The sequence below is a fragment of the Bufo bufo genome, chromosome 2 (assembly GCF_905171765.1).
Source record: "Bufo bufo chromosome 2, aBufBuf1.1, whole genome shotgun sequence".
NCBI lineage: Eukaryota > Metazoa > Chordata > Amphibia > Anura > Bufonidae > Bufo > Bufo bufo.
The window spans coordinates 78,393,667-78,409,889 of NC_053390.1; positions in this window are offsets into that span (position 1 = coordinate 78,393,667).

Consider the following 16,223-nt stretch of genomic DNA (forward strand, 5'->3'; position numbering starts at 1 on the left):
TCCTCTCTATCCTTCCAAATTCTCTATTTGCAGAATCTAAGGCTGGCAATAAGGTTCTTGCCAAAACTTGTCTGTAATTCCCAGGCTGAGGGGAACAGGGGGCCAGGACCGTGTCAATGTGTGGAAGAGTGTCTTAGCAATGTTCCTCTCACTACAGTGAAGTCTCTATCAGCCTTAAACAGGGAATGCTTTACTGACTGACTCCAGTGCTCGGCCATGGAGATTATTGATCTTCTAGTTCTTCCTTTTCTCTCTGGAGCACTGTGAAGTAGAGATGGTTTTCTTAATGCAAATATCTCAGAGATTAAGTGAGCACTTGTAGCTCCTCTCTCTTCCTCAGCTAATTCTAGACTCGCACTAAACTAGGGGCAGACCTAGGTCCAACTCCATGTCTCCTACAAGAGTCAGGATTGTTAATCCTGACTTATCCATACAAGACTATGTCGGTTGCAATATGTCAGAACATTAACCACTTCCCATCTGGGCCATTTGCCCCCTTCCTGACCAGGCCAAATTTTGCAAAACTGACATATCTCACTTTATGTGGTAATAACTTTGGAACGCCTTTATTTATCCAAGTCATTCAGAGATTGTTTTCTCGTGACACATTGTACTTCATGATAGTCATAAATTTGAGTCAAAATATTTCACCTTTATTTATGAAAAAATCCCAAATTTACCCAAAAATTTGAAAAATTCGCAATTTTCTAAATTTCAATTTCTCTGCTTTTAAAACAGAAAGTGATACCTCATAAAATATTTATTATTTAACATTCCCCATATGTCTACTTTATGTTGGCATCATTTTGGAAATGTCATTTTATTTTTTTAGGACGTTAGAAGGCTTAGAAGTTTAGAAGGAATTCTTCAAATTTTTAAGAAAATTGCCAAAATCCACTTTATAAGGACCAGTTCAGGTCTGAAGTCACTTTGTGGGGCCTACATAGTGGATACCCCCATAAATGACCCCATTGTAGAAACTACACCCCTCAAGGTATTCAAAACCGATTTTACAAACTTTGTTAACTCTTTAGGCGTTCCACAAGAATTAAAGGAAAATGGAGATCAAATTTTTAAATTTCACTTTTTGGGCAGATTTTCCATTTGAATCAATTTTTTTCTTTAACACATCGATGGTTAACAGCCAAACAAAACTCAATATTTATTACCCAGATTCTGCGGTTTACAGAAACACCCCACATGTGGTCATAAACTGCTGTATGGGCACACGGCAGGGCGCAGAAGAAAAGGAACTCCACATGGTTTTTAGATGCCATGTCCCATTTGAAGCCCCCTGATGCACCCTTACAGTAGAAACTCCCAAGAAGTGACCCCATTTTGGAAACTAGGGGATAAGGTGCCAGTTTTATTAGTACTATTTTTGGGTACATTATAACACTTTATGGGGCAAGGTGACCAAAAAATTGGTTGTTTTAGCACAGTTTCTATTTATTTATTTTTACAGCGTTCACCTGAGGGGTTCAGTCAAGTGACATTTTTATAGAGCAGATTGTTACGGACGTGGCGATACCTAATATGTATACTTTTTCTCATTTATTAAAGTTTTACACAATAATAGCATTTTTGAAACAAAAAAATTATGTTTTAATGTGTCCATGTTCTGAGAGCTATAGTTTTTTTATTTTTTGAGAGATTTTCTTATGTAGGGGCTCATTTTTTGCGGGATGAGGTGACGGTTTTATTGGTACTATTTTGTGGGACATACGCGTTTTTGATCACTTGGTGTTGCACCTTTTGTGATGCAAGGTGACAAAAATTGCTTGTTTTGACACCGTTTTTTTTTTGTTTTTTTTACGGTGTTCACCCGAGGGGTTAGGTCATGTGATATTTTTATAGAGCTGGTTTTTACGGACGCGGCAATACCTAATATGTATACTTTTTTTTATTTGTTTCACTTTAACACAATAATAGCATTTTTGAAACCAAAGAAAATGATGTTTTAGTGTCTCCATGTTCTAAGAGCTATAGTTTTTTTATTTTTTGAGAGATTTTCTTATGTAGGGGCTCATTTTTTGCGGGATGAGGTGACGGTTTTATTGGTACTATTTTGTGGGACATACGCGTTTTTGATCACTTGGTGTTGCACCTTTTGTGATGCAAGGTGACAAAAATTGCTTGTTTTGACACAGTTTTTTTTTTTTTTTTTTACGGTGTTCACCCGAGGGGTTAGTTCATGTGATATTTTTATAGAGCTGGTTTATACGGACGAGGCGAAACCTAATATGTATACTTTTTTTTTTTTTTTTCTATTTTTAACTTTTTTTTTTCATTCCTTACTTGGGGACTTTTTTTTTTTTTACAAGTGAAACTTTTTTTTATTTTTTTATTTTCAACCTTTTATTTTTATTTTTTTTATTTTACACTTTTCGTCCCCCATAAGGTCATACAAGACCTCTGGGGGACATTTACTTCACTTTTTCTTTTTTTTTTCACTGTTGATTTCTCCTGTAACTGGGGCTGACATAATAGCCCCAGTTACAGGACAAATGCACCCCTAGAGAGGCTGTACAGCAGCAATCCAGCGCTGTACAGCCTCAGAGCAGGGCTGATCGAGGTCTCTGAGAGACCTCACACAGCTCCTGCACACTCCGGTCACGGCGGTCACATGACCGCCGGGCCGGAACAGGAAGCGCATTGCAAGTACCCTATTCTGGGGTATCTGGTTAAATGATTTAAATCAGTGGTCAGCATCCTTCGGCACTCTAGCAGCTGTGAACTACAACTCTCAGGATGCACAATTACTTGGCTATTTTTTTTTAAACTCCCATAGAAGTGAATGGAAGATTCTGGGATTTGTAGTTTCAGAACAGCTGGAGTGCTGGAGGTTGCTGATCCCTGATGTAAATAGTGAAGGTCCCACTTCAAAACACAGAGTCAGATTTTCCCAATAGCTGTGTATGGGCTGTAGCAATGATGGTAGTAATCCTCCCTGAGTCTCACTCCAAGTAAACTATTCAATCTTTCCAGATAACCACAGGCATGCGATTCCATTCTCATTAACTCTTTCTGCAATGCCCAGGCAGCAGAGTGCAGATGATCTTAGATCTGGATGGCCATTCTATCTCAAACTGTGGTGGGGGCTGAAGCAACATGCCCTTTCCTCTAGCAGTAAAGTCCCTTTGCCATAAACAAGCAAATACCTTAGGCCCCTTTCACACGAGTGAGTTTTCCGCACTGGTGCAATGCGTGACGTGAACGCATAGCACCTGCACTGAATCCTGACCCATTCATTTCAATGGGTCTGTATACATGAGCGTTGTTTTTCATGCATCACTTCTGCGTTGCGTGAAAATCGCAGCATGTTCTATATTCTGCGTTTTTTCACGCAGCCCAGGCTCCATAGAAATGAATGGAGCTGCGTGAATAACGCATTGCATCTGCAAGCAAGTGCGGATGCAATGTGTTTTTCACTGATGGTTGTTAAGAGATGTTGTTTTTAAACCTTCAGTTTTATATCACGCGTGTGAAAAAAAAACGCATTAAAATACATTGCACCCGCGTGGAAAAAACTGAACAACTGAATGCAATTGCAGACAAAACTGACTGAACTTGCTTGCAAAATGGTGCGAGTTTCACTGAACGCACCCTGAACGCATCCGGACCTAATCCGTATCGTTCGTGTGAAAGGGGCCTTACTGTCTTTCAAGCACCACCTTAGGGTCCATTCACACGTCCGTTTTGGTGTTCCACATCCGTTCCGATTAAAAACGGAATGTTATGCGGATCCATTCATTTTCAATGGAATCCGCAAAAATTCGGAGAATTCCGTTCCCTGTCCTACTATTTGTCCGATTTTGCGTTCCGTCATCCCATTCTAGTCAATGGATCCGTCAAAAAATCGGATGACATGCTAAAAGCATCCTCATGTCATCCAGATTTACGGATCCGCAAAAAACAGGAACGTTTATCTGGAAAGGTAAAAATACTGACGTGTGAATGCACCCTTATCTGATTCTCAACCATCTAGAAAAATGTCCGCCTCCTTCACAGACTAGAGCAGCCGATGTCCTGCTGCTGCTGCTGCTGCTGCTGCTGCTGCAGCAAGGAACAAGGTAAGTATGTGGTGGGTTTTTTTACATTCTGTGAGGGGCACAATGTGGGGCTATTACTAGGGGGCACAATATGGACATATTACTGGGGGCACAATGTGGGCATATTACTGGGGGGCACAATGTGGGCATATTACTGAGGGCACAATGCGGGCATATTACTGGGGGCACAATGCGGGCATATTACTGGGGGGCACAATGTGGGCATATTACGGGGACAATGAGGGAACATTATGGGGGGAACAATGTGGGCATATTATTGGGGGAACAATGTGGGCATATTATTGGGGTCACAATGTGGGCATATTACTGGGGGCACAATGTGGGCATATTACTGGGGGGCAAAATGTGGGCATATTACTGGGGGCACAATGTGGGCATATTACTGGGGGCACAATGTGGGGATATTACTGGGGGGCACTTGCCAGTACTAAGTTCACTACATAAATACAGCACCAGAACCATGTGAAGTACAAACAGGGGCGGCAATACAATTGACTCTAATGCCTTGCAAGAGCTGAAGGGAAGCCCTGAAGAGAAGCCCTGGGCAGAAGCTGAGGTGATATCTGCTGGGGAGGGGGTGATGTTATTTACATGGGACTGTATGTTGGAAGGGGCAGGAGAGATAGTGTGATGTTATTTACATGGGACTGTATTTTGGAGGGGGCTGTAGATAGAGAGGGATGTTATTTGCATGGGACTGTATATTGGAGGGGGCTGGAGAGATGGTGTGATGGTATTTATATGGGACTCTATGGCGGAGGGAGGGAAATAGTGTTATTTACATGGGACTGTATTGCGGAGGTGCTGAGGAATTATAATTTCTGAGGACACTAAACAGAGGAATATTTAACCACCTCAGCCCCTATGGCTTAAACACCCTTAATGACCAGGCGACTTTTTACACTTCTGCACTACACTACTTTCACCGTTTATTGCTCGGTCATGCAACTTACCACCCAAATGAATTTTACCTCCTTTTCTTCTCACTAATAGAGCTTTCATTTGGTGGTATTTCATTGCTGCTGACATTTTTACTTTTGTTATTAATCGAAATTTAACGATTTTTTTTGCAAAAAAATGACATTTTTCACTTTCAGTTGTAAAATTTTGCAAAAAAAACGAGATCCATATATAAATTTTTCTCTAAATTTATTGTTCTACATGTCTTTGATAAAAAAAAAATGTTTGGGTAAAAAAAAAAAATGGTTTGGGTAAAAGTTATAGCGTTTACAAACTATGGTACAAAAATGTGAATTTCCGCTTTTTGAAGCAGCTCTGACTTTCTGAGCACCTGTCATGTTTCCTGAGGTTCTACAATGGCCAGACAGTACAAACACCCCACAAATGACCCCATTTCGGAAAGTAGACACCCTAAGGTATTCGCTTATGGGTATAGTGAGTTCATAGAACTTTTTATTTTTTGTCACAAGTTAGCGGAAAATGATGATTTATTTTTTTTTTTTTTCTTACAAAGTCTCATATTCCACTAACTTGTGACAAAAAATAAAAACTTCCATGAACTCACTATGCCCATCAGCGAATACCTTGGGGTGTCTTCTTTCCAAAATGGGGTCACTTGTGGGGTAGTTATACTGCCCTGGCATTCTAGGGGCCCAAATGTGTGGTAAGGAGTTTGAAATCAAATTCTGTAATAAATGGCCTGTGAAATCCGAAAGGTGCTCTTTGGAATGTGGGCCCCTTTGCCCACCTAGGCTGCAAAAAAGTGTCACACATGTGGTATCTCCGTATTCAGGAGAAGTTGGGGAATGTGTTTTGGGGTGTCATTTTACATATACCTATGCTGGGTGAGATAAATATCTTGGTCAAATGCCAACTTTGTATAAAAAAATGGGAAAAGTTGTCTTTTGCCAAGATATTTCTCTCACCCAGCAAGGGTATATGTAAAATGACACCCCAAAACACATTCCCCAACTTCTCCTGAATACGGAGATACCACATGTGTGACACTTTTTTGCAGCCTAGGTGGGCAAAGGGGCCCATATTCCAAAGAGCACCTTTCGGATTTCACTGGTCATTTTTTACAGAATTTGATTTCAAACTCCTTACCACACATTTGGGCCCCTAGAATGCCAGGGCAGTATAACTACCCCACAAGTGACCCCATTTTGGAAAGAAGACACCCCAAGGTATTCGCTGATGGGCATAGTGAGTTCATGGAAGTTTTTATTTTTTGTCACAAGTTAGTGGAATATGAGACTTTGTAAGAAAAAAATAAATAAATAAAAAATCATCATTTTCCACTAACTTGTGACAAAAAATAAAAAATTCTAGGAACTCGCCATGCCCCTCACGGAATACCTTGGGGTGTCTTCTTTCCAAAATGGGGTCACTTGTGGGGTAGTTATACTGCCCTGGCATTTTCCAGGGGCCGTAATGTGTGGTAAGTAGGTAAATGACCTGTGAAATCCTAAAGGTGCTCTTTGGAATGTGGGCCCCTTTGCCCACCTAGGCTGCAAAAAAGTGTCACACATGTGGTATCGCCGTATTCAGGAGAAGTTGGGCAATGTGTTTTGGGGTGTCTTTTTACATATACTCATGCTGGGTGAGAGAAATATCTTGGCAAAAGACAACTTTTCCCATTTTTTTATACAAAGTTGGCATTTGACCAAGATATTTATCTCACCCAGCATGGGTATATGTAAAATGACACCCCAAAACACATTCCCCAACCTCTCCTGAATACGGCGATACCACATGTGTGGCACTTTTTTGCAGCCTAGGTGGGCAAAGGGGCCCACATTCCTTTTATGAGGGCATTTTTAGACATTTGGATCCCAGACTTCTTCTCACGCTTTGGGGCCCCTAAAATGCCAGGGCAGTATAAATACCCCACATGTGACCCCATTTTGGAAAGAAGACACCCCAAGGTATTCAATGAGGGGCATGGCGAGTTCATAGAAATTTTTCTTTTTTTTGGCACAAGTTAGCGGCAATTGATTTTATTTATTTTTTTCTCACAAAGTCTCCCTTTCCGCTAACTTGGGACAAAAATTTCAATCTTTCATGGACTCAATATGCCCCTCACGGAATACCTGGGGGTGTCTTCTTTCCGAAATGGGGTCACATGTGGGGTATTTATACTGCCCTGGCATTCTAGGGGCCCTAAAGGGTGAGAAGAAGTCTGGAATATAAATGTCTAAAAATTTTTACGCATTTGGATTCCGTGAGGGGTATGGTGAGTTCATGTGAGATTTAATTTTTTGACACAAGTTAGTGGAATATGAGACTTTGTAAGAAAAAAATAATAATTTCCGCTAACTTGGGCCAAAAAAATGTCTGAATGGAGCCTTACAGAGGGGTGATCAATGACAGGGGGGTGATCAATGACAGGGGGGTGATCAATGACAGGGGGGTGATCAATGACAGGGGGGTGATCAGGGAGTCTATATGGGGTGATCACCCCCCTGTCATTGATCACCCCCCTATAAGGCTCCATTCAGATGTCCGTATGTGTTTTGCGGATCCGATCCATGTATCAGTGGATCCGTAAAAATCATACGGACATCTGAATGCAGCCTGACAGGGGGGGTGATCAATGACAGGGGGGTAATCAATGACAGGGGGGTGATCAGGGAGTCTATATGGGGTGATCACCACAGTCATTGATCACGCCCCTGTAAGGCTCCATTCAGACATCCATATGCGTTTTGCGGATCCGATCCATCTATCAGTGGATCCGTAAAAATCATGCGGACATCTGAATGGAGCTTTACAGGGGGTTATCAATGACAGGGGGGTAATCAATGACAGGGGGATGATCAGGGAGTCTATATGGGGTGATCACCACAGTCATTGATCACGCCCCTGTAAGGCTCCATTCAGACGTCCGTATGCGTTTTGCGGATCCGATCCATCTATCAGTGGATCCGTAAAAATCATGCGGACGTCTGAATGGAGCTTTACAGGGGGGTAATCAATGACAGGGGGGTGATCAGGGGGTCTATATGGGGTGATCACCACAGTCATTGATCACGCCCCTGTAAGGCTCCATTCAGACGTCCGTATGCGTTTTGCGGATCCAATCCATCTATCAGTGGATCCGTAAAAATCATGCGGACATCTGAATGGAACTTTACAGGGGGGTGATCAATGACAGGGGGGTGATCAATGACAGGGGGGTGATCAGGGAGTCTATATGGGGTGATCACCACAGTCATTGATCACGCCCCTGTAAGGCTCCATTCAGACGTCCGTATGTGTTTTGCGGATCCGATCCATCTATCAGTGGATCCGTAAAAATCATGCGGACGTCTGAATGGAGCTTTACAGGGGGGTGATCAATGACAGGGGGGTGATCAGAGAGTCTATATGGGGTGATCACCACAGTCATTGATCACGCCCCTGTAAGGCTCCATTCAGACGTCCGTATGCGTTTTGCGGATCCGATCCATCTATCAGTGGATCCGTAAAAATCATGCGGACGTCTGAATGGAGCTTTACAGGGGGGTGATCAATGACAGGGGGGTGATCAATGACAGGGGGGTGATCAGGGAGTCTATATGGGGTGATCACCACAGTCATTGATCACGCCCCTGTAAGGCTCCATTCAGACGTCCGTATGCGTTTTGCGGATCCGATCCATCTATTAGTGGATCCGTAAAAATCATGCGGACGTTTGAATGGAGCTTTACAGGGGGGTGATCAATGACAGGGGGGTAATCAATGACAGGGGGGTGATCAGGGAGTCTATATGCGGTGATCAGGGGTGATCAAGGGTGATCAAGGGTGAATAAGGGGTTAATAAGTGACAGGGGGGGGGAGTGTAGTGTAGTGGTGCTTGGTGCAACATATTACTGAGCTACCTGTGTCCTCTGGTGGTCGATCCAAACAAAGGGGACCACCAGAGGACCAGGTAGCAGGTATATTAGACGCTGTTATCAAAACAGCGTCTAATATACCTGTTAGGGGTTAAAAAAATCACATCTCCAGCCTGCCAGCGAACGATCGCCGCTGGCAGGCTGGAGATCCACTCTCTTACCTTCCGTTCCTGTGAGCGCGCGCTCCTGTGTGCGCGCGTTCACAGGAAATCTCGCGTCTCGCGAGATGACGCATATATGCGTGACTGTGCGCAGGGCTGCCACCTCCGGAACGCGATCCTGCGTTAGGCGGTCCGGAGGTGGTTAATACAGGGGGCCACTGCAGATGGCATTATAAATATTAGGGGCGCTTCAGGGCGAGCATTATAACAGTAGGGGGCGATATAACTACAGGGGACACTGCAGGCGGCATTATAAATACTTGGGACGCTTTAGGGCAAGCATTATAACAGTAGGGGGCAGTATAAATACTGGGGGCACTGTGGGGGCATTTTAAATCCAGGGGACATTAGGCGTTCCTATTACTACTGGGGGCTCTATAGGAGGGATCCGCATTATTTCTACTAAGAGCACTATGGGGGCCTTATTACTACTGAGGGGTCTGTAGAGAGCTTTATTACCACTGGGGGAATAATAGGGGGCCTTATTTCTACTGGGGGCTCTTCTACTAATGGAGGCACTCTTGTGGAGCATTATCACTGTTGGGTCCAGTAGGGGGCAGTATTACTAATGAGGGCATTCTAGAAGGGAATTACTATTGGTGGGACTATGAGGAGTACTGTTACTATGGGGACACTTATTATGCGGTTGTTCAACTTAGAGAATTGGGCCATATGCATTGGTGCTTGGGCTCCGGATCTTTTGAGACCCTAGCAATGCTCCTAAGTATATATATATACACTCACCTAAAGAATTATTAGGAACACCATACTAATACGGTGTTGGACCCCCTTTTGCCTTCAGAACTGCCTTAATTCTACGTGGCATTGATTCAACAAGGTGCTGATAGCATTCTTTAGAAATGTTGGCCCATATTGATAGGATAGCATCTTGCAGTTGATGGAGATTTGAGGGATGCACATCCAGGGCACGAAGCTCCCGTTCAACCACATCCCAAAGATGCTCTATTGGGTTGAGATCTGGTGACTGTGGGGGCCATTTTAGTACAGTGAACTCATTGTGAAGTTCAAGAAATCAATTTGAAATGATTCGAGCTTTGTGACATGGTGCATTATCCTGCTGGAAGTAGCCATCAGGGGATGGATACATGTTCTCATTCTGTTTACGCCAAATTCGGACTCTACCATTTGAATGTCTCAACAGAAATCGAGACTCATCAGACCAGGCAACATTTTTCCAGTCTTCAACAGTCCAATTTTGGTGAGCTCGTGCAAATTGTAGCCTCTTTTTCCTATTTGTAGTGGAGATGAGTGGTACCCGGTGGGGTCTTCTGCTGTTGTAGCCCATCCGTCTCAAGGTTGTGCGTGTTGTGGCTTCCCAAATGCTTTGCTGCATACCTCGGTTGTAACGAGTGGTTATTTCAGTCAACGTTGCTCTTCTATCAGCTTGAATCAGTCGGCCCATTCTCCTCTGACCTCTAGCATCCACAAGGCATTTTTGCCCACAGGACTGCCGCATACTGGATGTTTTTCCCTTTTCACACCATTCTTTGTAAACCCTAGAAATGGTTGTGCGTGAAAATCCCAGTAACTGAGCAGATTGTGAAATACTCATACCGGCCCGTCTGGCACCAACAACCATGCCACGCTCAAAATTGCTTAAATCACCTTTCTTTCCCATTCTGACATTCAGTTTGGAGTTCAGGAGATTGTCTTGACCAGGACCACACCCCTAAATGCATTGAAGCAACTGCCATGTGATTGGTTGACTAGATAATTGCATTAATGAGAAATAGAACAGGTGTTCCTAATAATTCTTTAGGTGAGTGTACATCACTAGGTTTTAAAAATTCGATACAGATACCATTGGGAGTTGTTGTTGCACAAAACAGCATGCTGCCACCCATCAACAGATGTAGATCATCCAGTTGACTACTGCACTCATCATGCACAGTCAGTTTCCATTTAGTGACTTACAGGAGACATCTCCTCCTGAGTTCTACTCCATCTGGTTCAGGCCACCATGATGACATCTCCCAGCCACAGTTCGGTTCTTCAGATTTTGCCGGGAAGATGTCCTCTGCTTCTCGCTTTACCAACACATTGGCACCTTACATACTAACACAAACGTATCTTAGGGTGGGTTCACATCACGTTTTTATGCCTTTGTTTGACGTACACATTACACAAAAACACAGCACACCAAGTTCTTGTATCCTGCACAGTCCTGTAAAAAAAAAATATAAGTTTTTTTTTACAATAGAAATCTATAGGGAATAGATGCCACTGTATGGCATCAGTCTGAGGCATCCGTTTAACTTATACGTTTTTTGAATACATTAAACGGACAGGAAAAATGTGATGTGAACCCACCCTTAGTGCCACATACTGTGCCCTGAATATAATAGTGCTAAACACAGGGCCCCCAATGGTAGTGCTATATACTCTGTTCCCTCTTTATATAGCTCCATATGCTCTGTGCCCTCTGTATATAGTGCCATATGCTTTGTGCCCTCTATATGTAGTGTCACGTGCTGTGTAGTGCATCTGTTATACCTCATACCTCACATGTCAGTACACTGCTTTATGTACCATATACAGTACAGACCAAAAGTTTGGACACACCTTCTCATTCAAAGAGTTTTCTTTATTTTCATGACTATGAAAATTGTAGATTCACACTGAAGGCATCAAAACTATGAATTAACACATGTGGAATTATATACATAACAAACAAGTGTGAAACAACTGAAAATATGTCTTATTCTAGGTTCTTCAAAGTAGCCACCTTTTGCTTTGATTACTGCCTTGCACACTCTTGGCATTCTCTTGATGAGCTTCAAGAGGGAGTCCCCTGAAATGGTTTTCACTTCACAGGTGTGCCCTGTCAGGTTTAATAAGTGGCATTTCTTGCCTTATAAATGGGGTTGGGACCATCAGTTGCGTTGAGGAAAAGTCAGGTGGATACACAGCTGATAGTCCTACTGAATAGACTGTTAGAATTTGTATTATGGCAAGAAAAAAGCAGCTATGTAAAGAAAAACGAGTGGCCATCATTACTTTAAGCAATGAAGGTCAGTCAGCTGAAAAATTGGGAAAACTTTGAAAGTAAGGGCTATTTGACCATGAAGGAGAGTGATGGGGTGCTGCGCCAGATGACCTGGCCTCCACAGTCACCGGACCTGAACCCAATCAAGATGGTTTGGGGTGAGCTGGACCGCAAAGTGAAGGCAAAAGGGCCAACAAGTGCTAAGCATCTCTGGGAACTCCTTCAAGACTGTTGGAAGACCATTTCAGGGGACTACCTCTTGAAGCTCATCAAGAGAATGCCAAGAGTGTGCAAAGCAGTAATCAAAGCAAAAGGTGGCTACTTTGAAGAACCTAGAATATGACATATTTTCAGTTGTTTCACACTTGTTTGTTATGTATATCATTCCACATGTGTTAATTCATAGTTTTGATGCCTTCAAAGTCATGAAAATAAAGAAAAAATCTTTGAATGAGAAGGTGTGTCCAAACTTTTGGTCTGTACTGTATGTGTACATAGTGGAACGTTGCAGGAGGCACAATACATCACAATACGTCACTGTTGTCACAGTGTCGCAAAAGCATAGCCATGGTAACCTCAACAGGGACTGTAAGGTTCAGGAAGACCGTAAAATGAGATCTTCTCGGAGCGAAGAAGTCCCACCTGGAGGCCCATGGGCACAATGGCGTACTGAATGCGTTCCAGAAAAGGCACTTCTTTGACAGATGCCACCACCACCAAAGACTACTCCAAGCACTGGTGGTGGGTAATCAAGGCCTGATGCAGGGAGTAACCTGTCTAACCAGAATCCAAGAAGGCCTGTTAGGTAAACCAGACATTACCACAATACAAGATCACAGGAACAGTTACATTTGGAGAGTATTCTCACCTAGGGTCGTCTCTCCATTCTCCATTCTAGGCACTGGAATTTCTTGCCATGAGCAGACATGTCACGTAGTGGCCCTTGCCACCTTAGTACATACAAAAATTCTTACTGCACCTGTGCTGATGTAAGGGACAGCCCCTCGAATTATTAAGTTGCAGTTCTAGTGATAATATTTCACACTGACTGTTATGCCTTCTTCCAGCCACAAGAGACCACTGTGTATTTGAGTAAGAAAGAAATGAAGTTGTTGGTCCCAGAGGATGTAGGAGGAGTTTGAAGTTCCCAGGCAGGCTGTGTGTTACCTCCTGGCTGGTGGTGAGCTGAGAGTCTGGCTGCGGTTGGACAGACGCACAGAGACTAAAAAGTGATTCTGAGAAGAGTGATATTGTCCAATTGAGAGACTTGTGACAGTACATGGGGCCTGGCTAACATGCTATAGGTTAGCTGGACCGTGGCAGAGGATGGGGACTCCTGGCAGAGCTGAACTTATGTGGATTCCTGCACCTGCAATCTAGAGAGAGAGAGGAAAAGACCACGCACTGGAACAAGTAAGCGACTGTATCAGGAGCCAGACGACACCTGCCCCCACGTACCAGACCAAGACAAGCAGCTACCTCGTGGGAGAATGTGACATGACTTATCTCTGCCGAGCTATCTACAGAACTGTGAGTGTGCACCTGTGCTAACCTGCTATAGGGCATAGAGCAGGAATCTTTAGTCAGAGCATTGTAGAAACGTGCCCTGGGTAGCAGGGGTCAGACAGGAGAGTAGCCTGTATTTTTATGTGTTTTCTGGTTGGAGCGCATTTAGTATATCACGGATCAGTTACCCTTCCTGTAAATTTGTGTAAACTTGTTAACTTGTCATTTGTCGATTGCGCCCCTGGTGCATCGGCACAAAACTGTTAAACCGATATTCCGGCCGTTATACTTTTTTATTTAATAAAGCCGGTATCTGCTTCAGCCTCCTCGTCTGCTGTACTGTATTTGAACCCTGCCCTTCAGTCTCTTCCTCCCCTGACCGCTACACTGACATTCCTCTTCAGACAGTTTAACTGTCCAGTTGCATGGACTCCTTGGCAGGAGTTGAAGTAGAAGCAAGCATGGACCTATGGAATGTGGGCGCCAGTCTAGGGGTTACCTTCATTAGTGCTGTCTCCGTGAGGTGCTCCCTAAACTGAAGGTCATATGGTAACCAGAGAAATCAGATCATCCAGAGTTGCCTGTACATCCCGACCTGAAAGCTTGTCTTTAATGCACCCAGGCAGCCATCAGGGCTTTGTTGTTCTAGGACAGGGATCAGCAACCTCCGGCACTCCAGCTGCTTTAAAACAACAACTACCAGCATGCAAACATGGTCAGCTGTTCTGGCAACTCCCATAGAAGTTAATAGAGCATTTTGGGAGGTGTAGTTTCAGAACATCTAGAGTGCCGGAGGTTGCTGATCCTTGTTCTAGGACATCTCTGAGGCAAGAGTACAAAACTGTCCAACACTAAATTTACTCCAGCTGAGTCGCATAATTGAACAGGCAACAGGAGATGTCTGGTCACGTTCTTTGAAGATCTTTTGAAAAGTTGACAGAAAGTCCCAAAGATTAGGCCTGTGCCTCATCATAAATTACATGGTTCCTCATGCAGGCCTCAGCAAGACTGGGATAGCAAACGCCAGTCTTGATGAATCAGGGCCTATGTTCAGGAATGGTTTTAGACAAAATGTGGCCCTGGGCAAAATCAAAAGTGGTTCCCCAAATCTTGTAATTATGTACTAACAACACAGTTACATTCTGTCGATTCCGGCCCTCCCTCACAGCTCCTCCCACAGATCTGTGCCCTCATGGCCCATAATACACCAAATGCCCCCCATCACAAATTTACACCCTATACAGCCCCACACACACAGATCTGCACCCTCATGGCAAAATACACCACATGCCCCCTCCCCACACAGCAATGAGTTCTCCTCCCTCACAAAAAGCTATAGCAACGGAGCAGCTCATCATACAGCATGTACCCCAGGACTTCACTGCACACCACTAGACCTTCCCTCACATGGCCGCTCACAGGCATACATAATCCCTCTCTCCCAAAGTACCTGGACGAGCTCCAGTGTCCGTGCAGAAAGAAAGCTCTGTCCTAGACACATTTGGTCATGTGACATTAACTCCTTCCCGACATCCGCCATAAATGTACCGCGCATGTTGGGTCTTTAATGACGGTGCCCGCTTTGGAGCAGAGCGGGTGCCATAGAAACCGGATGTTTCATACAGCAGACACCTGCGGCCAATGTATGCAATCTGCGGTAATGCTGACCCTGGACATTTATCCACTGAGATGCCATTGTCAAATGTCACCATGGAATCTGAGAGTGTTAAAAACCGGAAGCGGACGCTTCCTGTTCAGACGCGCTTTCCCCTAGCGGAGATTAGGGAAAGCACCCTATTCTGATAATGAGCCGTAGCCTGTTTATTATTGGTATATCCCAGTTCAGGCCACTAGTTGGCAGCAATGAACTGTGATATAGTGATTTCTATACAGAATAATGGAGCAATTTCCATTATTTTGTAAAAATTGTAATCTGATGATAGCAAATTGTGGTCCACTTGGGGCCTGCTATGGGGCCCAGCGAAAGAGGGGGTCCAGTTGGGATCATCCCCTCTTCTACTGGGGGTGAAAACTTGGTCAGGACTCTACCCTCTAAGGCCTCATGCACACGACCGTATTTTTTCACGGTCCGCAAAACGGGGTTCCGTTGGTCCATGATCCGTGACCGTTTTTTCGTCTGTGGGTCTTCCTTGATTTTTGGAGGATCGTTTTGGTGTCCGCCTGGCCGTGCGGAGCAAAACGGATCCGTCCTGAATTACAATGCAAGTCAATGGGGACGGATCCGTGTGACGTTGACACAATATGGTGCAATTTCAAATGGATCCGTCCCCCATTGACTTTCAATGTAAAGTCAGGAGTCCCTATTATACAAACCGGATTCCAAAAAAGTTGGGACACTATACAAATCGTGAATAAAAACTGAATGCAATGATGTGGAGGTGACAACTTCTAATATTTTATTCAGAATAGAACATAAATCACGGAACAAAAGTATAAACTGAGAAAATGTACCATTTTAAGGGAAAAATATGTTGAATCAGAATTTCATGCTGTCAACAAATCCCCAAAAAGTTGGGACAAGGCCATTTTCACCACTGTGTGGCATCTCCCCTTCTTCTTACAACACTCAACAGACGTCTGGGGACCGAGGAGACCAGTTTCTCAAGTTTAGAAATAG